The sequence below is a fragment of the Heterocephalus glaber genome, unplaced genomic scaffold, assembly GCF_053883595.1.
Source record: "Heterocephalus glaber isolate CG9 unplaced genomic scaffold, H.glaber_assembly_v1.0 deba00000470, whole genome shotgun sequence".
Lineage (NCBI taxonomy): Eukaryota > Metazoa > Chordata > Mammalia > Rodentia > Bathyergidae > Heterocephalus > Heterocephalus glaber.
In genome coordinates this window covers 878,680-904,158 of record NW_028258145.1, presented here as the reverse complement: position 1 = coordinate 904,158, position 25,479 = coordinate 878,680, and the positions used below count along the sequence as shown (strand labels likewise).

At 47.7% G+C, this 25,479-nt stretch overlaps 2 long non-coding RNA genes across 2 annotated transcripts in view; both read right to left on the bottom strand.

Annotated features, from left to right (window-relative positions):
- LOC101721575 (uncharacterized) overlaps positions 1-19,734 on the bottom strand; it is a 53,910-nt gene extending 34,176 nt beyond the window's left edge. The window contains exon 1 of the long non-coding RNA XR_205224.4: positions 19,549-19,734. This is a non-coding gene — a long non-coding RNA (uncharacterized LOC101721575). The remainder of the gene's footprint in view (positions 1-19,548) is intronic.
- Positions 1-20,217, bottom strand: part of LOC147829735 (uncharacterized) — a 201,635-nt gene extending 181,418 nt beyond the window's left edge. Inside the window, exon 1 of the long non-coding RNA XR_015447906.1 lies at positions 19,742-20,217. This is a non-coding gene — a long non-coding RNA (uncharacterized LOC147829735). The remainder of the gene's footprint in view (positions 1-19,741) is intronic.
- Positions 20,218-25,479: the final 5,262 nt, after the last annotated feature.

Sequence of the window (25,479 nt, the reverse complement as noted above, 5' to 3'; positions counted from 1 at the left end):
GCCTGGCACGTGGCACACAGTAGGTGCTCAATATATACTTTTAAATGAAATTCAACAGAGCCCCAGCAGAGCATTCCAGGGCGGTCCACATCTAAGTGGCATAGGAGAAATAGAAGAGTCTCGTAATGAGAGAAAACATTATTCCTATCTATCTTTTTTGTCAATACTAGAAGAGGACTGTATTAGTCAGGGATCTCCAGAAAAACAGAACCAATAGGATCCATAGGGTATTTGTATGGGTGCGTGCGTTTGTGTGTGCGTTTGTGTGTGTGTGTGTGTGTGTGTGCGCGCGTGTGTGTCACAGAGATAGAGAGATCTAAGGAACTGGTTCACAACTGTAGGGTAGCAAGTTCCAAATGTACAAAGTGGGCTGGCAGGCTGCAGACCCAGGGGAGAGTTGATACTGCAGCTCAGGTTCCCTGGGAGAAGTCCCTCTTCTTTCAGAAAGACCAGTGTTTTTCTATTAAGGCCTTCCACTAACTAAATGAGGCCCAGTCACATTCCATAGTCAATTCAACACTTTACTCAAAGTCTTCTGATTTAAATGTTAATCTCATCTTAAAAATACCTTTACAGCTCCATCTAGAGCAATGCTGTACCAAATACTTGGGGACTGTGGCCTAGCAAAGTTGATACATACAATTAACCATCACAAAGACCACAGGAATCACATGAGAAGCTGAAGGCAGGATTGGGATGGAGACTGGAAAGACACCAAGATGGTGCCCCAGTGTCTCTGCCCCAGTGACCTGTACCCCAACAGCCAGGGCTGAGCTCAGAGCCACCATAGCCAGTCCCTCAGCTGCTATGTGACACAGGCAACAGCCAGAAAGACAAGGTCACTCTGTAGTCCCTGAGTCTTATGCTGACCCCTGACACAATTCTAAAGTAGATTGGCAAAAAGAATGCTTTGGAAGACTCTAGGAAAGGAAGTGGTGAGTCCCAGAAGCCACATGGGTGGGTAATTCAGGTCACATGTAGATCATCTCATTTTCTTGTGGCAGGATCTCAAGATTGGTAAGTCAAGAAAATACAGCCTATCTGGACTTCGGCAAGGCACCCGAAAAGAAATCCAAGCAGCCAAATGGAGAACTGTGTTCAGTAACAGGTTTAGTGATTTTGCAGTTGGTTGACTGACCCCAAATTCTGCCTGGTATCACTGAGGACCTGTTCTCTTTAACCATGCTCCACACTGCCACCCTCCACTGTCCTATCTGCCACTTGTTCAATGACTTAGTACCAATACAGATGGTGTGTTTGTGAGATCTATTGATGACCCAACCAAGCAGGAAGGTGAATTGATGCTTACAAATAGGATAATGGCTTAAATATTCAAATAAGAGTTTAATAAAAAACAGTATTAGGTTATGTACATCTGTGTGCAGAAAAAAATTATTACATGTTTAAAATATAGATAACTTGTCTTTGGTAACAAAATTTAAAGGGGGAAAATATCTTACAAGATCCCATTATTAACAGAAATGTAGTGTGACCATCAGCTAAGCAAAGGACTCTGAGGTGCACTACTGGGGACCTGTAAGGTGAAAGGGAGGTAGGGGCCTCTTTCTGCACTGGGCTGATCTATTTTCACCAAAACTTATTTAATTCTAAGACCTGAAGTGTTAAAAGGATAGAAGCAGCTGAGACGATTCAGGGGACAGTGGTTAGCCAGCCAGGGAGGATTGTTAGGTTATGAAGCAGTCCAAGAAAGTTTGGGCCCAGAATACTTGGCAAGGTATGAAAGGAAGCAGACAGACTGAACCATTCGGTGCCAGTAGATCAGAGGTTGGCAGATTTCCAGTAACCAGACTGATTCAATGAAAATCAGAATTTTCATTTTTAATTTCCATTTTCCAGAATGAACACCAGAATTTATCTTAGAAAACAGCTGGAGGTGTTGGTCATTAGAGAGGACATCAGAGAGAGAGAGAGACAGAGAGAGAGAGAGAGAGAGAGAGTGTCAAGAGGTCTCCAGGGACTGTCCTTGAGAGTCACTCAGTCCTCTTCAGCAGCCAGGTTCAAGGTTACACTCTGGCCCAACTCAGAGTAGCAAGTCACAGCCCCTCTAAGGAGGGCCACTGGACCCAACAGAAGCAGCCAACTCTTGTGCCACAGGACATTCAGCCCATGAGATCTCAGCCGATGAGATGTCAGGGCACAGGGGAAATTTGCTTTTACAATGCTCAATGAATCCTAAGATTAAGGAAAACTGTTGAAAGCCGAGTCTTCCACTGCAACACAGATGCACATGGAGACAGAGTTAACCAGGGACAGTTGGGGAGAGAAGCACTGAATCCACATGCAGCACTGTGACTGCTTGTGATGGGAAAGAAAGTGCCCAGTGGCATACCAAGAAAGACCCCAAGTAGGTACCATGGAATCACATGAATGTGGTACTATGTGGTGAAGACAATATTCCAAGTGGACCCGGCTCCTGAAAATGAGAAATTTCTTGCTATTTGGAACCAGCATAATCCATTGCTCACTGAACTGCCTTTCTGGAATCTTGCAAATTTGCACATCAAAACTGTTAATAACAGACTAAGTCAATAATTCAAACAAACCCTGTGGTTTAGAAGTCATCATGTGTGGCTTCATGTTCACTTTGCAAGTTCTTGTTTGGAGAGAGGTTTTCAGGCTCACAGTGCTCTCTGTTGATACTGGATAGAGTGACAGAAACTATCAAGTGACATGAGCCAGGAGGGGGACAAGAACCGGCCATGGCCAAAACTGAAAAGGCTTTCACTGTGGCTTCTACACAGGCTCTCAGGGTGGTCGCCCAAAAAGAATTTCAGCCCTGTCTTGAGCAATGTCAGCCTCATCAGAAGAATGTTTCATCCTGAAGGAGCTGATGTATTTATTTGCATATTTATGTCATAGCAAGCCTGATCTCAACAAAGTCACTTTTCCTGTGGAACTGTGTGCCTCTACTTCTACAGGGCCAAATGATACTTGATATTACATCTCATGCACACAGCCTCGATCTCATCTTTGTACTTCTGCACATGCAGACACCTCCCCTCTGCCCACCTAATTCAACCTCCCTCTCCAGGCCTTGCCTAAGTACCACCTCTTTTTTGAGCACTGCAAGCCACCGGGCAGGTCACTATCACACTTAAACTCAAGGTCACACCACCCTAGACCCCTGCAGGATATTTCTCTCCCCCTTTCATCCCCCACTGCTCAGATCTTAACTTTCCATGGTCATCAGTCATTGCCACTGGGATCGCTATCTGAGTCACTTCTGTGTTTTCATGAGGCTGAATTGTGTACGTGTGATATTTTTTCACTTTGTTGAATCTCACTACTTCCTAGTCACTATGCAGAACTATTTCTAATAGTGTATTCTAAAGCAAGCTGGCTTATAGTGTTCCTTATAATGTTCGAGGACCATCTTGCCTGCCTTTCTAGACACTAAAAACCTCCTACCTGTCTGTCCTGGTTCCATGCCTTAAATGAAGAGAGGTCTGTTTCATGCACAAAATGTGTGCATAGCAGAGCACCCCAGAGCATGTCCACATATCACAGACAAACCTGTGCTTGGGGTAAGGTGATAAGGTAGGAGGGCACAGAGAAAGGCAGATGGAATGTTCTTTGCCTCATGCATGAGCAACAAAAACTATGACTTCCAAACCACAGGGCTTGTGTCAATCATCTATTTACTGCTTTATTAACAACTTTAAGGTGCATTTCATGAGATCCTAGGACATTCAATCAAGTGAGCAGTGGATTCCATCGGTTCCAAATGGCAAGACATTTCCTTGTTTTAAGAATCCACTGGGATATTCCATAGTACCTATGTAGTACCTAAAGCTGTTTGGTACAGCTCCTGACCAGCAACAGGAAGCATTCATCACAGCAACAAGGCCACTGCTGGAGCCAGGACCCTGGTCACTCACACCATCTCCACAGACAGGCAGCAGAGGGGCTGGCCTCACTGAGAATGGCAGGTGCCACGCGACATGCAGGTGTCTCTACTTGTCACTGGTGGCTGCTCAGCCAGTATACACGCGAGGGACTGAGGGGGAGTCCCTAAGGGTGCTTTGCTGATTCACTAATAATTCCATTCTGTAAGACTCTTACTGCTTCGGGGAGAGAAGCTACTTCCACTCTGGGCACCCCTCACACATGCGAATTCTCCTGACCCATCTGCACAGGCGGAGGCCCAGGTGCAGCCATCTGTTCTGAGCTCTCAAAACGGCAGTGCAATGTTTCACCCTTCAGCCTGATCTCCATCCTGCTGCTCTGTCTGGAGTATCCAGTCTTCTGTGGCCTGGAGCCCTGAGCCCTGGTGCTGGTGTCACGCAGGGAATCCGCGTGTTGCAGGGCTGAGCTCTGGATTCAGTGGTGCACTAGGCCTCCTGCTGGCCACTTCTTCCTCTGCACCCTCCGAGCACACAGGACACACAGCCCAAGTCCTGCTGTCAGTGGAAGCCAACTCTCTTGCTACAGTTCCATCCCTGCCTCTTCACTTCTTCAAGATGCTTTAAGCCACATTTTATGCATCAGGGTCTGCTGTTATTTAAATCAGTGGTGGAGAGGCCAGGTCGTAAGAGGGCCAGCTCTGACTTCAGGCAGGGGGTCCCTGGGACAGGCACTAGAGAGGACGCAGGCATCATCTGGGCTGAGGGGAAGGGGATGGGGCCCACCTGAGTCTAATGTCTAGGCCAGGCCATGTAAGACATGGGCTTCTGTGCAAAATGAGTGTGTGCAATTCCTTGCTCAAACACTAGTAAGGATTTCAAGATGGAGACAGCAGAGCACTAGATTCAGTGCAGGCCCTTCTGTGACTACATTCTCTGAGGTCAACCTGGCCCATAGCTGCCCTGAGCCAGGAGTGGGAACGCAGGAGACTTAATGGTCCTGCTCAGAGGTCCTCAAGGTGGCAAGACAGAAGTGGAGGATCCTGGAGATTTGAATAGTGGCCCCCAGACTGGCCTCTGGGACCCATGGGCAAACATCATCTTGAATCCTTTGGACTTAGCATCCACACTTGGGCAAAGTGGGTCCCCTTTTTGTAGGTCATGTCCATTCCTACTTGAACTTATTTTTATTGCTCTGTTTATTTTTAGCCCCACAAAAATCAGACCCATTTTCAACTTGGGTTGCCTGTCAACCTTTCACACCTGAGGTCAAATTTTCTCAATACACAAGTATTTGAACTTGATACTCCCAGCGGCTGAGAGTTTTCCCAAGGGGCGCTGCCTGGCCTCATGGACATCCAGCTCTGGGCATCCTCCTCCCACTGGACTCCCCACCACTATATCTGTTTCTGCCATAGTCTTTTGAGCTCTCCTCCTTCTGCTCACTGTCCAACTGCGCCCAGCTATCTGTGCTGACCCCTTCCCGTTTCCATCTCATATCCTCTAAAAGTTCTGAGCACCCTCCCTCCATCACTCTGCCCTGAAGTTACAAGACAGCCAGAAAGGCAGAGTTGGCACATCAAAGCTCAACTCAGCCCCACATCCAGCTGGAAAGTGCCTGTCTCATCTCTGTCCCTACGAGTAAAACTTATAAACAAAATATTTCACCACAGAAGAGTGGGCTACTTTATAAATAGTCTGGAAAAATTAGCTACCTATTTAGGGAAGAATTCCACCTCCTCACTTCTAATCATAAATAAAAATAAATCCAAAATAATTTCATATTTTAAACTTCAAAAATATAGAGTATCAGAAGAAAAAAATGAGAGAATATTTTTTCTAAGTGAGAAGTGGGAATAGACTTTCTAAGTAAGACAAACCTCAAGTGCTACAAAGGAAACTAGTAACTATTTTAAAATTAAACATCTCTACAATACAAAAGACATGGCGAACAAAGTAAAGAGATAAGCTAGAAGAAGCAGCATACATATTAAAGGTGTAAAATCCAACATATTAGTAGAACTCTACTCAACAACAAAAAAAAATGAAGGAGAAGGAAGGGGAAAAAAGGAAGGAGGGAGAGAGAAAAGGAGAAAGGGAGGGAGGAAGGAGTGGGCAAAAAGTAGAGTAGATAATTTATAAAAGAGCAATTAATAGATCACTGGCCTTCTTTTCAACCAATTCTGTCCAGAATAATCTGATAGTTAACATATTTGTTATTAAAAATCAGTTTCTGCAAGTTGAGAAGGAAATGCACTTTTTCTCATAACCTTTCTTTGAGTTGCATGGGAGAGCTGGCACTAGAAGCATACTTGTAGGAAAACAAGTGCAATCTGCCGGATCATTCTATAGAATGATTTTGGCTTCTAGCATCAAGTTGTTTTTAGGGCAAAGTTGGGGACTTTGCAGCACCTGTCCTTCAGCAGAACCTCAGTGCACTTTCTAGGCCAAAGTGCTTTTTGCGGTAGAGATTTTTTAAATGTATGGCTACAATTTTATTGGGTTTATGCCATAAAACTCAACAGGGAGGGCAAATTTTAAGTACAGCCTTAAGTGCAGAGCCCTTCTGTACAAAGACCAAGGTGTATGGCTGGCAAGTCACGTGACTATAAGAAAGAAAAGCCAAAGAATACAACTTCAACTGTGCTGTTCTAAATTTTCAAGGGGAGCAGTGATGTGGGAGGTTCATTACGCACGCATCAATTGTCACAGTGGTGAGAATACCCTTGAATGTTATCTTCCTGTCTTTATTCCTAAAACTCCATGCTGGCACCAAAATAGCCACCAGGGAGTCTCCCCAGGGCACCCAGAGCCTCTTCCCTGTCCTGGGACAGCTGATATTCAGGGCACCTCTACCCTCAGGACATCTTTCACCTGGTGCTTTTATATTCTCTCTATATAGTGCATTACCTTAAAGTAATAAGCCTGCATCCCCATCATACAGACACACTATTTTTTATAGCATTTTTGCTCTGCTTTAAACAAGTCCTCAATTTTACAGTAAAAGAATTAAGCATTTAAAAGCTAGCACCTGTGGCAAACGAGAGTGAGCTGGGGGCCCTGATGGCAGATGCATCCCAGCCCACCCCCACTGCCCCCTGTGCCCTGTGCCCAGGGAACACCCCCAGCAGGGGCTGAGCAAGTGGGCGCCGACCTGAAGGTCACCTCCAGTTCTGAGTCCTTGCTCCCCACCTCCTGCCTTTGAAGATACAGTTTTACTCTCTCGACAAATACTCATCACTGAAGGCTCACCTGCTACTAAAATAACTTTCCATGAAATACTCTGAAAGAAGCATCTTGACTGTAAATGCCATGATATTATAAGAAATGCGCGTGTTTGTGTGCGGTTACATCTCGTGTAACCGACTCCATGGGGTTTTCGAGGTGATAATGGCTCATTTTTGTCATTTCCAAAACCCAACATTCTTTCACTATAATGTGTCACCTTCTCAGTTCTTTAAACTATTTTTCTCTTCCAGTTCTCATGAACTGATGGTTCTTGTTGTTTGAACTGATTGTCAAAGCCATGTTCTGCTGGCCTCCCTGTCGCCTTCCTTCTATAACTAAGAAGCAGACCAGAAGTCCCCAAGGAAGCTCTGACTCTGAACCCCCTCGGGAGCCTCTGTCCCCTCTGAATTGTCATTTGGGGTGATGCTTATGAATATTGGAGAAAGGGAAAGGAGCAGGAAAATGACAATGAGGGTGAAAGTTCCAACTGCCAAGCAAGACTCTCGGTGAGAGGTTCGCTGCTCTCTGAGCCTGGGGATGACAGCCCCCACGAGTCCCTGCATGGGGACAAGCTCTGTGGTCCACCAGTGTGTGGATCATATCCTGTATAAGGATGAAGCGGGTCTTTTTTTTTTTTTTTAGCAAATGTAGAGACCAACTTCCAATTTTGAACCTGATTTTCTGCCACTCAGGAAAAGTTCAAATGAACTGAGAGCCTTTGATTCATGTAAATCAAAAAAGGATTTCTTGCTTTCAGTTTATCTTAAGTCCCTTATCAGCAGACATTTCTGAGTAGCTTGTTCATGCTAGCAGGACTGGGACTGGCAAGTCTGCTCCTGGGAGCCAGCTTTGGCACCTGTAAGGATGCACACTGTGTTCATTTGTGGATGCTGCCACACTAAGTGCTGCAAATGAAGTGGTTCAAGACATTTACTGTCTCACAGTCCTGAAGGCTAGAAGTTGGGATCAGAGGTTCAGTACGACCAGGCTCCCTCAGAAGGGAGGATGTGCTCCAAGATTCTCTTTTGGCTCCTGACACCTCCTTGGCTTCTGGCTGTGTTAACTCCAGTCTTCCCAGCACTCTCCCTGGGGTGCATTTGTCTCTGCATTTCCTCTGCTTGTAAAGACACCGGCCCCATTGGGTCAGGGGCCCACAGTACTCCAGTACTACTCTATGCTACTCCTAACTGCTTCTGCAACAACCCTATTGCCTAATAAGGTCACACTCTGAGCTGTGGGGAGCACATGAATTTGGGGAGACCCAAGTGAACCCAGAGTACACACAGAGGCCCACTGTTGGATGACTCACAGTGTCTGGACTCCTACTCACTTTCTATGTTGTTTCCTCTGCTGTCCTCTCCCCCCAAGTCCTCCACTTGGAAATATAGTGGCCTTCCTAGTAAGCACTGGTCACTTGCTTTCTTTTCCATCAGTGTCAATGTCTCTGCTAAGAAGTCAAATTAAAGCTTGCTAAAAGCAGGGTGCACTGGATAGCTAGCAACCCCACTGCTGATTACAGGAATAGTCCTCACAGTGGACCCACCACTAGGCCTCTGGAAGTAACAGACCTAACCAGGACAGGCCTGGGCTACTGCGCCTCAGCAGATATCAGCCACCCTGGGCCTCTGTGTCACCTTCTGACCCTAACAGTACTCTAAGGTCGAATCCAAGAAGGTCCCAGAGCCCGCTGCTATGAGGACAGCTGTTTCCTGCCCTCATATGGGGTTCTGTGTGCTCCCAAAGGTCCACCTGAGGCAGGTGGAGGAGGAGCCTGTGCAAGTCAGCTGTGGCTGCTGCCGGTGCCCTTGGCCAATACCATTGTGCAGGCACCAGCTGTCTCTTGGGAGCTTCGTTTCAAGTGTTCCTGAAATTTCCTCTTTTGGACACCCAATCTCGACTTCCTCATCTACATTTTAGACATGCAATTTGACATCAGGGTGACTCTGGAGATCTGGGACCCTCACGAAGCACACAGTGTCAGATTACTGCTCTCATATCAAACTGTCCCCCTGAAGAATGAAGTCCCTGTCCCCTGAGAGTGCACCTCAAAACCACCACTGATGCTAATGATGACAACTCACCACTCAGGCTCCTGGGGCTTTGCTGGACAAATACTGGGACAGGAGACCAAATATGATGACTTCATTGTGTGCAAGGGCCTCGTGTCCACCTGTTCCCCACTTCCCCTGGGAACACCTGGATGAGTGCAGGGCCCAATCCATAGGACAGGTGAGCAGCTAAGCCACCCAATAGAGCGCAAGTACTCAGTGGCCCTGACATGGCAACTGTGCTAGGGACACACTCTAGTGTGTTAACACTTGAGTTAACACTTGAAAAAAATACTGTAGGGCCAGGGTTCTGTTCCTAGCACTGCAAAACAAAACAGGAAGGAAAGAAAAAGGTTCATTCCTCTTTGCTTATATTTGCATAAAGAAACTGAAAGGATCCATGAAAATGGAACCAAACGGTCATAGAAGGAAGATGGGGTAGAGAGTGTTTCTCATGGGATAACTTTTCAAATGGTTTCATTTTTAATCATATTTAAAAATGAATTAAAGCTGGAAAATGCTAGTCCTTTATTTGCCTCATGTGAGGGTTGAAAGGAAGATCCTGTCTGCTCTTCTCAGGAGCTGCTGGGACCTCACCTGAGTCAGCATCCAAGCCCCAGGCCCTTCCAGGTACAGCCTGGAGGCATCTTCTGTGGCTTCAGGGCCCAGTAGGGGACACATCTCAGGGCCTCCGGTGAGACTCTGAGGCCATAGCAGAGCTGCCTGGTGGGGGTTACAAAGACAACCATATCCACTGGGAAATAATTCATTTGAACAATCCTAAAAAGACTTCAATCTGCAAGGGGTCTTGGAAAACAGAACCCAGCGAAGGCTGACTATACACAGCCCACTGAAGATCCATGGGGTTCAGGAATTCTGGGTCTGTCTCAAGCAGTGCACCTTCAAACCCTCAGGGGCCTCAGTTTTCTCACCCATAGTCTGGGTTTACAGTACTCAGCCTTTGAAAGTGAGACATGGGGTTTTAAATAAGTTCACAGACACAGACACCTGACCCGTAAAGATGCTCCAAGCTTCTCCATCCACCACTACTGTCAAGAGGCCATTTTGAAATCAAATTGATTTACTGTGAACATCAGTGTGGTTGGTCCCTCCTAAGTTCAGCATAAGATAAAATTAAATCCTCCAACATGAGGACAAAGGGCTCCCTCCACCTTCCCACCAGCAGAGGAATGGGGAAAAGCATAGTTATCTTTTGAATCATTTTGCTCAGATGACTCTGGGGCTCTATTTTCTAAAATATGAAGAACAATTTCTACTTCACTAAGACATCCAATATCGCCCACTGACTCTTCATTTCACAGAGATTGACAGAAATTAGAGCTGAAAGATGTTTATGATTTTGGCAGAGGAAGGGCAGGTAGAGGTGAGGCTGTGCCCAGAGAGGGTGTATGATACTAAAGGCAGCTATTTGTCCCCTCCAAGTGACCATACCTGAGCTGTCCAGGGCTGCCATGATAAGCTCAGCCAGTGAGCAGACAGGGCAGGTGATGTACACTTTGGACAGGTGAGGCAAAGTCATTAGGTACCCAGGACGTCCTGGTTTGCAGTCAGCTCTCACGCTGCTGGGTGGCAGTCTGCTCTCCTCTGCATCTCACCTTTTCCCACAACGAATCTGACTCTGAGCAAGTGCTTCTGGGGACTTCAAAGAGACCACTGCATGCAGAGGAGATGAGTTTCCCATCTGTCAGGCAAATCCCAGTGGCAGCAGTTTGAAAGGACTGAGTGGAATCAAGTGCTTCTCACCCACAAGTTCTGAGGATGGGGCTGTATAAAAGCAATGGAGATCTGAAGGGGAAGAGTGGTCCAGATCAGCAGCCCCAGGATGCACCCAGGGCTCCTACAGTGGGCAGTGCCCTCCCTTCACTGAGCACCTGCAAGTCCTTAGGGAAGAGTCTTGGTCAAGTCAGTGATGCAGAGCTGCATGGTGTCTCCTCTGTGGGTTACATCCCAGAGTCCAACAGAGAATCAGAGGGATCAGTGACTCGCTTGTGGCCACACAGCCATAGTGAAAGGAAGACAGGACTCGACCTAGGATTCTGACTCCGAGTCTAAGCGGACACAGTTCCAGGTCCCCTAATTCTTTCTGCATGTCCCACACTGAGACTGCCATATCCATCCAGGAAAAGCAAACCAACACATGAATACTCAAGCCCTCTCCTCTCAGAATAGACCTGTTCTCATCAGGGAAGACTACCTGTCACTTGGTACACCCCCCAGATCCTCTGTCCCCTCTGCTGGCCACTCTCTCACAACCACATCAGCTCATCTCCTGCCACCATGGTCTCTGCAAACCTTGTCCCACAATCAGTGAATAAACAGATGCATGGTGGAGTCTCCTTCCCAGATCCAGTACAACACAGCTCAGCTGCCCCTGGGAGCAAACCAAAAGGGAGGCAGATCGTGGGATTCCTTGGATGTCAAAGTCAGAGGGAACCAGTCACAGCTGGGGTAGAGCTCTTGGGTCAGAGAAATACCCTGTGCTCGAGAGCAAGTGGCAAAAAATACTAATTCATATAAGAACCACCAGAACTGTTGAACACCTACTATGACCTACCATGTGCAGCACTTTCTGAGAATTTTCCTACAATAATTGCCTTCATCCTTGGAACAACCCTCTGTGGTAATCATCTTGTATTCCCAATTTACAGACTAGGAAACTGAGCTGAGCACTGAGTAACTCCCATGCATGCAGCAGGTAGCTGGCCAAGCTGAGGATGGCCCAGCAGGGGCTTCATCACGGGCTCTGTGGTCTCTCCAAGGACAGATGGTCCACGAATGTAGAGCACACAGGTCAGCTCCTGGGGAGGAACCAGGGGCAAAATTCCGGAATATGAAGGGTAGTGTCAGGGGAAGGACAGCACCAGGTCTCGGCCCACAATCCCTCATATGCAGCAGATGTCATCTGTCCCCAAGATGGTTTCTGCTATGCTAAAGATGGGACCTGAGGGCCGGGGATTTAGCTCAGTGGTTTCGCCACCTGCTGCACAAGTGCAAGGACCCGAGTTCAATCCCGGGTACCAAAAAAAAAAAAGATGGGACCTGAGCAGTGCAGGGCAGGAAAGAGGAAGGCTCAGGCCTGGAGTGCCACTGGCCGCCTTCAGGGCCCTGTCACCTCATCCCCAAAGCCTGTGTGTTTCTTAGTATCTGTGCCTGAGCATGGTTTAGTGCTTCTCCATTCAAAAGCTGTCCAAAGCCAAGCTTGGGGGACTTGTAGCACACCAGCAGAAGCAGCCTCAGGCTTCTGCACATCAGTCTAGTTCATCCCTGGAGTGACTTCGTGGGAATACATTTGTCCCACTTTATCCACACAAGAGCCATTCCAAGACACCCAAAGATGTCTGAAACTACTGACAGTACCTAACCTTATGTGTCCTGGTTTTTCCTAGACATCTACACCTGTGATAAAATTGAATTTATAAATTTAGCACAGTAAGAGATGACTAGTAACTAATAATAAAATAGGACAAGTATAACAGTATATTATATTATATTCATTATATTGCTAGCATCATTATTCTTATGCCCTGGGCCCATTAATACATAGAATAAAGGTTACTTGAACTCAAATACTATAACTGATGCTTTGACAATCTGGTAACAGAATTGACAACTAAGTAACTAATGGGCAGGCACCATATACAGGATGGTTAACTGGACAAAGGGGTGATGCCCTGGGGAGGGGAGAACAGGACTCTGAGAGATTTCATCGCACCATGCAGCACAGCACACAATTTAAAACTAATCAACTGTTTATATCTGGAATTTACCATTTTTTGGACTGTCATTGATTGTGAGTAATTGAAACCAGGAAAGAGAAGCCACAGACAGGGAAACCACTGGGAAGCTGTCAGCATCCACACAGGAAACTTCATGCACAGAAATGGTAGCTAGTAGCCATGTGTGCTACAATTTAAATGTAAATTAATTGACATTAAATAAAACTTCCAGTTGGGTTCCTAGTCACACTGGCCACATTTCTGTCACTCAGCAGCCACATGTGGCTTGTGGCCAGGGCACTGGGCACCCCAGATGAAGAACAGTTCCATCGTTTCAGAGGGTTCCATTGGACAGTGCTGCTTGGGGGGTTGGGAAGCCACAAGAAGTTACCACATGCCTTTCCCGGACCTCAGGGCCTTCGCTTTCTGCCTCCTCTTTGTGCCTAAAGCACCTTCCCCAGCCCAGGCTTAGAAGCCCAGTGGCACCTTGCTGGGCAGCAGGACCGACCCACAGAGGCTGGGCACACACAGTGGCTGGTATAATGACACATTTTTGAGGATGAAATGAGGTGAGCAGGCTAAGCGTACCAACAGTATCCAAAGGCCAAACCACTCCTAGTTGAACTACAGATTTACTTCAGCAGTGACATCTCCTACCTCCCTCTGCACCATCCAGACAAATCAACAGGCAAAAACAGTCAAATCTCCAGGAAAAATGGCTGCTTTCCCAAAGGTCTATTGCCATCTGCCTGCTCCGCCATCTTTAGCACCAGCATCCTTCCTCCAACTTGTCTAATGGCTTCAATAAGGCTGCTGGAGCTTCAGCTGTGACCTCTCATTTCAGGCAGGAGACATAAAGGAAGTGGTGGACAAATGGTTAATTACATCTCTTAAATGCTTGTTTCACTTAAAGAGTTTTATCAGAATCTCCAGCAAACCCTTTCAGCCTAAATCTTTCATTGACCACCCTATCTGTAAAGGAGCATGAGAAACCCAGTTTTTAATGGGAAACATTGCTATCCTTGACAACATAAAAGTTATTTTTGAAATACAGGAAGCAGAGGAAAATGGACATGGGACAGGCAACTAGAAGTCACTCTAGCTAGATTTGTATTAGTATTCTTTGTCCTGAGAGCTGGGCTGTGGACACTTGACTCCTCAGGAACTAGGTCCACTTGGAAAAATAACCAAAAGTAATAGAAAGAGAACCAAAGAGGCAGGGTTTCGTTATTTAATTCTGGCTGGTCTTGAACTCACTATGCAGCCCAGGCTGGCCTCAAACTTGTGGCAGTCCTCCTGCCTCAGCCTCCCAAGTGCTGGAATTCCTGGCATGTGCCATTGCACCTGGCACATTTAGTAAATATTTATCATTCACTAATAAAATGAGAAAGAAGCACAACCCAACATTGTCCTGCTCACCAAGTGGCACTGGTGCTGGCTCTGTTCTGGGTCCCTTTGCACATAGGACACCAATTGGTCCTCACAAACTCGTACGCACATGGCAGATTCTATCCCTGTCACCCACGCTGTCCAGATGAGGAGCATGGGGTGCAGAGAGGTAAAGGGAGGTCTGGCTGTCAGTGAGAGAGGGCCTTTGGCTCCAAGCCCATACCCAGGCTCTCAGGCATCAGCCCAGCCGTACTGTAGTGCCATTGTCAGTGCCCAGGGGACAGGCAGGGGCAACAGGACCGTCCTTGCCGAGGGCACCCCTCACCTGGAGCAGCAGGTCTGCCCACACAGGAAGCCATGGAGACTCAGTTCGAGCCGAGCCTCCCTCCCAAGTGAGGACACAGCAGTGTCCCTGTGCTTGGGCTCCTAGCACGCTGTCCTCCCTGCCAACGCTTCAGGACCACTCCCTCGGTCCAGGAAGTCTCCAGACCTGGCTCCAGGGCCCAGCTGCCATCAAGCACAGAGTCTTGTGGCTCTTGGCTCCAAGGACATGGAGTCTGTTCACACAATTTAGCCTGTTCAATGGCTGAAGAGCAGAAAGAGTCACATTCCCTGTTATCTGTCAGCACAGCCAGGGCCAAAGGACCGCTAAGGATGCTGTGGGCTTTCAAGGAGGGAGTTTGCTGTTATTCCACCATGGAACTAATATTCAGGAGGCTTAACCTCTTTCCTCCTACTTCCCTCCTTCTCCTTGACTGGGATGTAGAAGTGATGGCTAGAGCTCTAGCAACCTTCTTGAAAGCATAAGACAAGTAGAGGAAGGAAGCCAGTGCTAAAAATGACAGAGCAGGGAGAGGGATGAACTGGATGCATGTTGACCCTGCCCAGCACAACTTGCTTCCTGTCTGAGAAAAGTACAGACAAGGGAACAGAGGCCCCTTTCTGTGTGAGAGCAAGTAAGCCTGACTTTTTGAAGTTGCTACTTAAATTTGCCTTTATGTCTGGCTGAATACAAAAATTCCCATGCATCCCTCACATACCTTGTCACTTGTCCAATAAGAAGAGCTAAAATGATGTTTCCTGCCATTGTTAAAAATTCCAATATTTTTAGTATGACAAATTTTTGAAAGAATGGGTGGGGGAAGGGCAGAAGTGCTCACTTCCAGGGTAATCAGTGTGGAAAGCAGAAGATGAGCAGAAAAACCACAGTGATGAGATTTGGCATCACCCTTAGCTTTTCTGATCACACCAGATGCAGTGACATCTATTTTTTTCATCAGAAGGAATCCTCTGAGAGCAGCCAAGCCCACTTCTTCCTGTGAGCCCAACTTCCTGCCAATTTGTTGTTGGCTTTTCCTTGCCTGAGCTGTGAACCCCAGAACCTTCCAGAACCTTTAGGGTGCTAAGTCCCTGACCCCCAGGCCCAGCCAAGTGGACAAAGAGGGGTCCTTAAGGTCACATCATGAGTGACCACTGCAGGGATACCCTAGCCCCAACACACACACACACACACACACACACACACACACACACACACACACACCCCAGCACCATCTACCACCCATCGACACATGCAGTCTCAGCACTGAAAGCCTGATCATTCAGAGTGGAGACATCAGAGGACCCAGGAACCACCTTGAGGACATAGCCATTCAAAGCACCTGAGGGCTGGGCTGAGGCTTTGCCTTCAGAGCACTATGCACCCACATGTCACCTTTGGAAGTGGTGAGAAGGGGCCATGCCATGCTCACCCTGGTCTAGTTTTAAGTGTTTCTTACTTAACTTTTTCAATATGAGTCACCTCCTCATATTGTGATGATTTTCAAATAACCAGTATCTGGGCAGCTCACACAGAACTGGGCTGCGCCCCCTGCAGGGGCAGATTTAGCCAGCAGCCAGGTTTCTGGGCCTACCGCCTGCTTGTGTAATTTACACACAAACACTGCTGGTCACCTGTGCCTCTTGTTTTTCCTGTGCCAAGTGGCCATGATGGACTCCCCTGTCACCTGTGCATCTTGGAAGTGGCTGCTGTGTGTGGGAATCTTAGGACTTTGAGTGAAACGAGTGACCTGCCTTGCCATCTCGCTGGGGACACAGGAGGGGGAATCAGTGAAGCACACATACACCATGTGCTTGGGGCTGAACAAAATGGGAGCTGACCTTTTGTGATGATGTTGGTGACAGTGACAATGGTATGGCATCCAGGGCCCCAGGTTCCTGGAGACAACCAAGGAGCGTTCCTTATTTGCCTAATGATTAATTCTCTGTGAATGCAAGACTTGGGGACACAGGAGGGGGCTCACTCCTGAGTCTGAGAATCAACTCCTGATGGATTCCCAAGGACAGAGGGACCCATGTAGATACCAAGGCACCCAGTTCTACCTCTGAACAAATGAATTTGTCCCTCACAGTTGTGTGCTAACCACAAACTCACAAGACTCATAAGGCTGGTGCAATTACCCTCATTTCACAATGAAGAGGGTGGGACACTGAGAATTTAAGGAACTTGCCCTGAACAGGGGTGAATGCCCTACATGGCTGCCAGTGGTGGGGACACAGCTAGGCAGGAGGTACTGAGAGCCCAGGTCCCACTGTGACATGGAGGGAGTGGGAGGCAGGATCACCAAGCCACCAGCTGTTCCCTGGGTAGAAGGCACCATGACAACAGGACCCTGGACAACTTCCTGATGTCACCAAACTGGAGGCATTTTCCTTTTACAGTAGATATCCTTTTAAACTGCTCACTAGTTTCCACCATGGAATGTGCTCCTTTTTACTACTGTCTGCAGCCAGGCAGGACTGGCCCCCTCTGGCAGTTGGAAATACCCGGACAGCAGATCCTGTTGAAAGAGGCCCTGTTTTCATCCTGTTGGTGACCTTGCTGCTTGCCTTGTTAAGTGACTCTTTCTCCTGTTGGCAAAAGTGATCATGTTGGTTCTCTCCTAGCTTGTCTGTACTGTAAGAAGTGACTCGAGTTCCAGAATCCACACAACTGCCCAAATCCTCCATGGAAGAACATGGCTAATGTGCTACCTGGATGCTTAACCAGTGGCACTCCTAAGAGGGCTTGCAACCTGCAACCCAGTGGCAGGCCCCACAGGGAGGACCCATGCAGGAACCAGCACCTTCTCTGGGATGGGAACCGGAGTGTGGTCCACATACCCTTGGACCCACCGTGATCTGCTGTTTTCCTTTGTGATCCTCATCTCCATGAAGGTGGCATTCCTCTGGCACTCACAAAGGTGACTCACCAAGAGACACCCAGGGCTGGCCTACCACCTTGGGAAGAGCTGGTGTCCGCCCTACAGAGCTGATTCTCAGCCCCAGGAACCCTCCTGCCAACCATGGAACACCAGGATCCTTTTAAAATGATCTAACTAACCCAGGGCTCACTACCAAGTGCCTTTGAGGCCAGGAGACTGAGGACCTAGGAATAATATTCATGCATCCCTTCTACATCCAGCCCCTGCTCTGAGCACTGGACAGACACCAACTCCCTGAGCCTGGGTCACCCTCTGTGGCAGGTGGTGGCATGATCTAGAGGCCTCATCATCCTGGGGGCCGAGCCTCCCTCGAATGGCTCCATCCAAGGCTTGTGGCCCAGGGTGTGGTAGGGCCTGTGATCTGGAGGGTGGACCCCACCCATGGTTATCTCAACACAGGAAAACAATGCTGAGCAGACAAACAGAACCCAAAGGGGACAGAGCCACTCAGGGCCACAGTTGCCTGAGCTGCCCACCCGCAGCCCCAGCTATTTAATTTTTTTTCAGTTCTTTCAACCTTTCTCTCACTGTGTTTCTAAGAAGAATGAGTGAGTTGCTGGAAAAGTTTTCCCCTTAGAACCTTACTCTCAGATGTTAAACTGGCTGAATCTTCCCACCTGACCTGTCACTGCCAGAATGCCAACTTTGAAGTTCACACCCTCGTCCAATTCTCCCACCTCGTCCCCAGGCAACTGTGACTTGGAGGCAGGGCATCAGCACAGGATGCTGGGGGCAGCTGCAGCCCTGGGCACCGTGACCCTGCCTAAATGTGGGTTTTTCATTTAACAAACTGTGTTCAACCAGTTCCTCAAGGCAGAACCTAAAAGTCATCGACCAGAGCCAAAGGAGATGCCGAGGAAGCCAAACGTGTGGTTTCTGACAGCGACAGAGCCCTTGGGAAAAGGGGGTCCCAGCTGCAGCCTGGAGGAGTTGGGACACAGCTGAGAGTTCATCCCTGCGCTGAGGTGACATTCAATGCTGATGTGAACAGAAGACTGCACAACCAAGCCCTGGGGGCTGGGGGACCCCTGCTGTGCTCGGGGCGGTCAGAGCTGCTCCAATTATAGAAAGCAGTGCTGACTCATTACCCCAGGAAGCCGGCACACTCAAATGCCAGCACTAAAAAAGCTCCCTGTCATGCCCTGCTGGCTGGGGTGCTGCTTTTAAGCAAATTTTTTAAAAAATGTTTATCATAAAGTATTTATGACATTTTAACCGTTTCATTTACAGTAACCAGAACCATATTTTAAACATATTTCCTGTATTTTACTTGACAGTAAAGCTAACCTTCATCGGAGTAGTAACTCTGAGAAAAAGCCACCAAGCTCAAATCTGACCTCAATCAATCCAAACAAGCCCATCTTCAGATATCCTCCTTCCAGTCCCCGATCCTAGCCCCTAAAATATTTTTTATTCTCATTTTTGCCACTCAGTGTGACTTTCAGCATTTAGGGAAAGGAAAGGACATAAAATGAGCTCCTGGGTGATTCATGCACATTTGGAGAAGGAAGCCAAAGTTCTGCCTTGTCTTTGCTTCTCTGGCGCTGAAGCCGGGAAGTTGGGCAGCTCAGACTGGGCCACTCAGACCAGATGGCCAGAAAGGACTCAGGGCTCTTTCCTCTACCTCTGAGAAGCGGAAGCTCACTCAACCTCAAGGGCCCTGGGTTAGCACAACTTCACCCACCTCTGTCTCCAAGCTTCACCGGTGGCTTCTGGAAAGGAGTCCTTGGCAGCTCATTTTCCAGACAAGCACAGCTATCTCTGCCATCTGTTCCAAGACAGCATACAGTACAGAGAGCACCCACACTTCCCAGTGCACGGCCAGGCAGCTCCCCAGAGAGCCGGGCTTAAACAGTCACTATGGGGGTGAGGGCAAAGGGAGCCACTTGGCTAAAATTACAGATCTGCAAAGTCTGAACAAAACAAAACGCAGTGTCCACTCCAGGAAGCAACAGCTTTGACATAGCCAGACCCTGCCACACATGCAGCTTTCATGGGAAAACGTCAGAAACATACTCACCAGGGAGAAGCTGAGGGCTCCACCTTCTCAGGAACTGTGCTGTGACTGGCCCCAAGGCATGCACGGGCTCAGGCACAGCTGCTGTTGTTGCTTTGAAACTTACAAAGCAGCCACCATACAGTCACTTAGTTCCCCCCATTCCCAATGATGTCCACATGATTAAGACCCAAAAAAAAAAAAAAGGCGCACACACCTCAGCCTACACTCTCATTGGGACGGGATGACTCATGCTGACTCAGAGCGGCCACTTCCTCTCCCAACATTCTCTTCATACTTGTGTACTTGTGAGCTGGGCTGGTCCGGTTCCCAGGGTCTCAGCCGCCCTTCCGGAATGAACAGCCCGCCTGACCCCACATGCCTGTAGCTCAGGGATTGGCTGCACTGTGGAAATGCCTTATTAAGGGAACTTGGGAACAACTGAAAAATGCATGAATCTCATGTGCATTTGAATGTCAAATACACACTGAAACTTGTGGCGAGTGTTGTAAAGTGCAGAGAGGGATAGGGCAAGATGCTGGCTAATTCTCTAAGGCATCTGCTTTTGCTCTGCCCTGCTAATGCTTGATTTCAGTGCAAGCTCTTTCCTGCATTTCCTCTGATCTAAAAAATGCAAGGGATCTAAAATCAGCACCTCCCAAAGTGCTTGGATGAAGGTACGGCAAACTCTGACTTTTGAAAATTGTCGTTGAATGTTTACACGCAAGAAGCAGGAGCTGCCCAGTTCTCTTTTGAATGATGCAGAGGGCGGGGTCATCTTCCGCTACTTGAAGCATTTTTCAATTATGAGAAGCCCTGGAGAGAGGCTCAGCAGCCTTTTGTGAAGCCACTAAGGGCTGCTGTGACTGCATTTAGCCAACTGGTGACTTCTGGAGAGTGACACACACAAGGTCATGATGAACATTGATGCCCTGATAGTCCTTGTTGACTTAGTACCTGTTGCTATGCAGACCCTATTCTGATGCCCCCAAGCCTACCAGCAGATACAGACGTTTCTCTTGAGAGGAGAACAGAGACCAGGGGAGCCTGGTGGGTGCCAAGCTGTGTCCTTGTGTGACTATCCTTGTCCTGGAGGGGCCAGAGGACCCATCTCCGCTTATAGCTGGATTCATCTTGGCTGGGGGGGGAGTCCTTGTTCATTATTATATATCTCAGACTTTTTTATATCAGGGAAATCAGGACATTTCCCATCAGTTGAAAGCCAGTGTTTTGAGCTCCCTATGGAAGCTATAGCATATCAATCCATTTGGTCAAATCTTCCTAGTCTCCAAAATTTTGTTTTTTAATTTTTGTTTGTTTGCTTGTTTGTTTGCTAGTTTTCCAGCAAACTGCAAAGCCTGTTGGTTTTCTGAATATCTTTCCCTTGCAATTTGCTGCAGTATCTTTTGTTTAGGGTAAGGGCAGACACAGGGGTGGGGCCATGGCCCCAGGGACTGACTACTGCACATCTCACATCCTCCACCAGGGATGGGGTCTTTGTCCTATATTGGGCCAATCAGCCTTTCCTCTGTGTATGTTTTGGTTTTGGGTTTTTTTTGGTTTTGGTTTTGGTTTTTTTTTTGGTACCAGGGATCAAACTCAGGACCTTGTGCTTGCAAAGCAGGTGACAGAACCACTGAGCTAAATCCCTGGCCTCCCCTGTGTATGAAGACTCTTATAAGAACTGGGAAAAAATTAATACTTAAAAGAAATAACATTACAGATGAAAGAAATCTGAACTAGTTGGGAAACAACCACACCCTCCTGCCACTTTACAGTGGTTTCTTCCACAGCAATGCTGTTATAATGAACCTTCTGGAACATTCCAGGACAGGGCCTTAGCACCATAGCCAAGGCTTCTCCCAGAGCAGCAATTGGAGCTATGGCCATGGAGGATCCAGTGCTGCATGAGAAAACCTCATAAGTACTGAGTAAGTCCTAGCTCCTCGGGGACCTTCTGTTCCTCATTGCTTCCCATCTGGGCTAGAAATGGGGAGAGGATGTTAAGGAGAGCAGAAACTAGAGGCCAAGCCCAACACATCAGTAAATGGAGCTCTCATGAAGGCACACGAGCTCACACCCACTCCCTAGGATGCTAAGGTGGAAGTTTCTGGAGTGGATTCTTTTAACTGGCTCATTCCTGCATATTCCACCAGAAAGGGATCAAACATGACATTTTAAACACTGCTAGTTTGAAAACACTCTGTAAACATCTTCATGTTTTTTTCTCCGAAGAAAATAATACCATAAAAAATGAGGTTGGGCTGAGGAAGTAGCTCAGTGGGAGATTGCTTGCTTAGCATCCCTGAGGCCCTGGGTTCAATCCCTGGTACAATAAATAAATAAATAAATAAATAAATAAATAAATAAATATTAGGTTTCATTGAATTAAAAAAGAGTTTCACTTCTAAGGAGATGGAAGTCTGAAGACCCGCATTCCAGGGTGTCACAGAATTCTTACAAAGACTGGTGGTTGACATTTAAGAGTATCTACAGGGGCAGGAGCTCTCCAGACCATCCTGCAGGTAAGGCCTCTGGTCCTGGAGGTAGCCCGGTGTGGAAGGCAGCGATGAGGCCCCCCACCCTCCAGGACCACAGGGCCCAGGTCTAGTACAGCCTGCCTGGTTTCAAGCCCATGTTCCTAATCTGTCCCCAAGGGACTTCTTAGACACCTTTACACACACACACCCTTCACTCAGAATGTGCTCTTCCACATTCTATAGACACAGGGAAAGCAGAGGAAATCTCTGTTGACTTGGAAATGAATCAAAATCCTAACCTTGAGATGGCCTATCTCTTACTATATCAATTCTATTTAATGGAAAGGACAAAGAAGACAAATATAGTGGTGCACACCTATATTCCCAGCACTGAGAGGCTGAGGAAGGAGGATTTTGAATTTGAACTCATTAACTTTGAAACTTGTCTCAAAATTTTTAAAAAGGCCTGGGGATAAACTCAGTGTAAAGGCCTTGAGTTCTATTCCCCAGGACTGAAAAAAAAAAAAAAGGGAAGGAAGGAAGGGGGAGAGGGAGGGAGGGAGGACGGAAGGGCAGGCCAATTAATGACACATTGGATACTTCCCTGAAAGAGCCATGAAGCTGCACCCCGTCCCCATCCTCCATGTGCAGGGCTCCCCTATACAAAGGACCCATGGTCAGCAGAGGTTTGGGTACCATTTCCTTCTCTGGAACCAACAGAAGACTCACCCCTCATTTCAAATCTGCCTCCCCTTCTCCATCCTTACCTCTTGCCTAGGATTTTGCTCCCAAATTAGGTGTCTTGCTCTCCAACATCTTGCTGTCCATGGGCTGAGACACAGACCCAAGCCTCTTTCCTCCCAACCACAGCAACTTCTTAGCTCGTTGCTGAGAACACAGTGCTGTGGATGGGGAAGCCGTGAAGAAATCTGTTTTGGCTCATAGCTCTGGTCCAAGGTTGAGGCACCATATCTGGTGGTGGCTGAGCCCCAAGGTGGTGCAGGGTATCACACAGAGAGAGCCCCATCCAGCTTGCCTGTCCAGCAGCCCCTCTCTAATCACAAGTGGATGAACCCAAACTCCTCCTGAGGGCAGAGGCCTAGTCACACCCAGAACACCCACCTGCCCCACTCTAACATCTCACAGTGGGAGTTAAATGTCACTGAAATTTTCAGAAGGGACAAGCCATGTTCTAGCCTCAGCACCCCTGCCTCTGACATGTGGAGCAGACACCATCATGACTCCCACATAGCCCCTACTCCCAGGGGTAGCAGCCTCCACGTCTGATTGCCATAGACTCCAGTCCATACTCAGAGGAGAGTCCTGATTGGCTAAGTAAAGCCCTGGAAAGCCATTCCTGACCATTATCAGTGGTTCCCAGAGAGGTTCCCAGGCCTGTGTCAGCACATGCTGCTTCTAGCCAATGACAGCCTTCTGGGTCTCCCACTGGGGCAAAGCCCACTATAGTGATTGCCACAGGGAGGAGGTGGTAGGGAAAGAATGCATGAAACTAAAGGGCCTCCTACTTGTTTTAAGTTTCAAATGTCTAGAACTGGATATTATGAAGGAAGCATGCGTGAAGTCAGTCAACAATACCTAGTTGCACAGATTGGACATTGCACAACCCCAGGAATAAATTCATATCTGCACAACCATATGCAGCAGAGCTGGGTGTAGTGCCAGGCAGTATAACCTCAAGAACACTGAGGGAGCCTACAGATGGGATGATGGGGAGACTCAGGGGGAGGTCTGAGCCCTGTTCCTCCATAGAGACCTTGAGACAGGAAACATCATCATCACCCCAGGGCAGCATAGGGGCCTAAGAGCAGAGGGACATCTGAAAGGGAGATGATGGGACCTGAGAGTTTAAGCAGCAGTGTTTGCTTTCTCCCATGGTGGAACTTGAACTTCATGGTGCATCTTTGATCTAAGGCATCTTAAATGAGATGCAATATGGTCTGTGAAATGGAGGCTAAGAGCTCATTGCAGGAGAGCAGCAGCCCAGTCCCTACAGCTTTGAGAGATCTGGGGGGGCAAGAAGGAGAAGGCAGAGTGGGTGTGGAGCGGGACTGGTGAGGCAGGAGGGAAACCTGAGCACCCAGCACTGGAAGGAAAGGAGGGGACAGTGGTCACTGACATGGTGCCTGCTGAGCAGCCAGGAGGCTGTCCTTGCTGCAGGAGTGGTGAAGGTCTGCATGGAGTCAGGAGAGGAGAGAGAGACAGACAGGAGAGCAACAGCGCTTCCTAGAAATGGGGCTGTAGCAGAGCAGGCAATGGGGTCAGAGAGGTTTCCTGTCTCACTGAGGTGGGAGAAATAACAGTCATCCCTGTTTATGGATAGAAACAGTTAAGTATAGAAAGAGTAAACTGATGATGTAGGAAAAACCAGAGGGAATGTGGCATCATAGGAGCAAGGAGTGGGAACTGGCCAGGAGGAGAGGTCGTGGACTTGGCCTTAGCAGGGGGCCACAAGTGAGCTTTCCCCAGAGAAACCCCACCCAATCCAGCCCCTCCAATATCTCCATGTCAGTCTATGCAACCGTTAAGTGGGTAGAGTCCACCCAGACTTCTGGCCAACAGAACCATGAACTAATAAATGGGTGTTGTGTAATTTGTTACACAGCATTAGAAAACTAATACACTTGGCCCATTTGCAAAATGAGGACAATAATAATTCCATCCTTAAAGGGTTACATGAGAATTAAAAGTTAATACTCTTTAAGTGTTTACAATGATAATAAGCACGATCTCTGCGCATTGGCTTTTATTCATGTGTACCATTGAGCTGATAGAAGCCTCAGGAGATGTGTGGTTGGTTATTTGAAAGTTTTCCTTCCCCTGCAGTATTTGAGTCACAGGCCACAGTCAAAAGTCTAGAATTTAAATAAGTGAATCACGCACTAACTATGCAGCATCTTTTATGAATAAGGTGCACAGTCATAAAACGTTACTTAACAGACCAGACCATGATAAAGAAGATGTCAGGAAATAGAAAGCAACAGGCAGAAAACTTGGAATTCAACCGTTCCACAAATATTTAACAAATGTTCACCAGATGCCAAGCTCTAACACAGCAGGAAGAAGACAAGACACAAAAGGCCCCTGTTTTGTGGAAGCTTATAATTCTGGTGACGAGCAGACAATATGCACAGGAAAACAGTAGGAGCTAGGAGAACAATATGAACTAGGAGAAGAATTAGAATAAGAGGAGGACTTGAGATGGCCAGCTACTGGGACAGAGATGGGGTGGAGAAAGAGCTGGGGAGGAGCATGAAGTAAAAGCCAAATGCAGTGAGGAAGCTGGAGGGCTGGGAATAGACAGTGACATGGTCCAAGGGTAACTCTCGTTGCAAATGTGGAGCCCTTGTGAAGGACCAAGCCAGCTGGGGGTCTGATCTGCAGCAGAGATGGAAAGATGAGGCCCTATTGCCACAGTGTGTGAAGCAGAGCAGTTGATGGATTGGGCTTGGGGCCA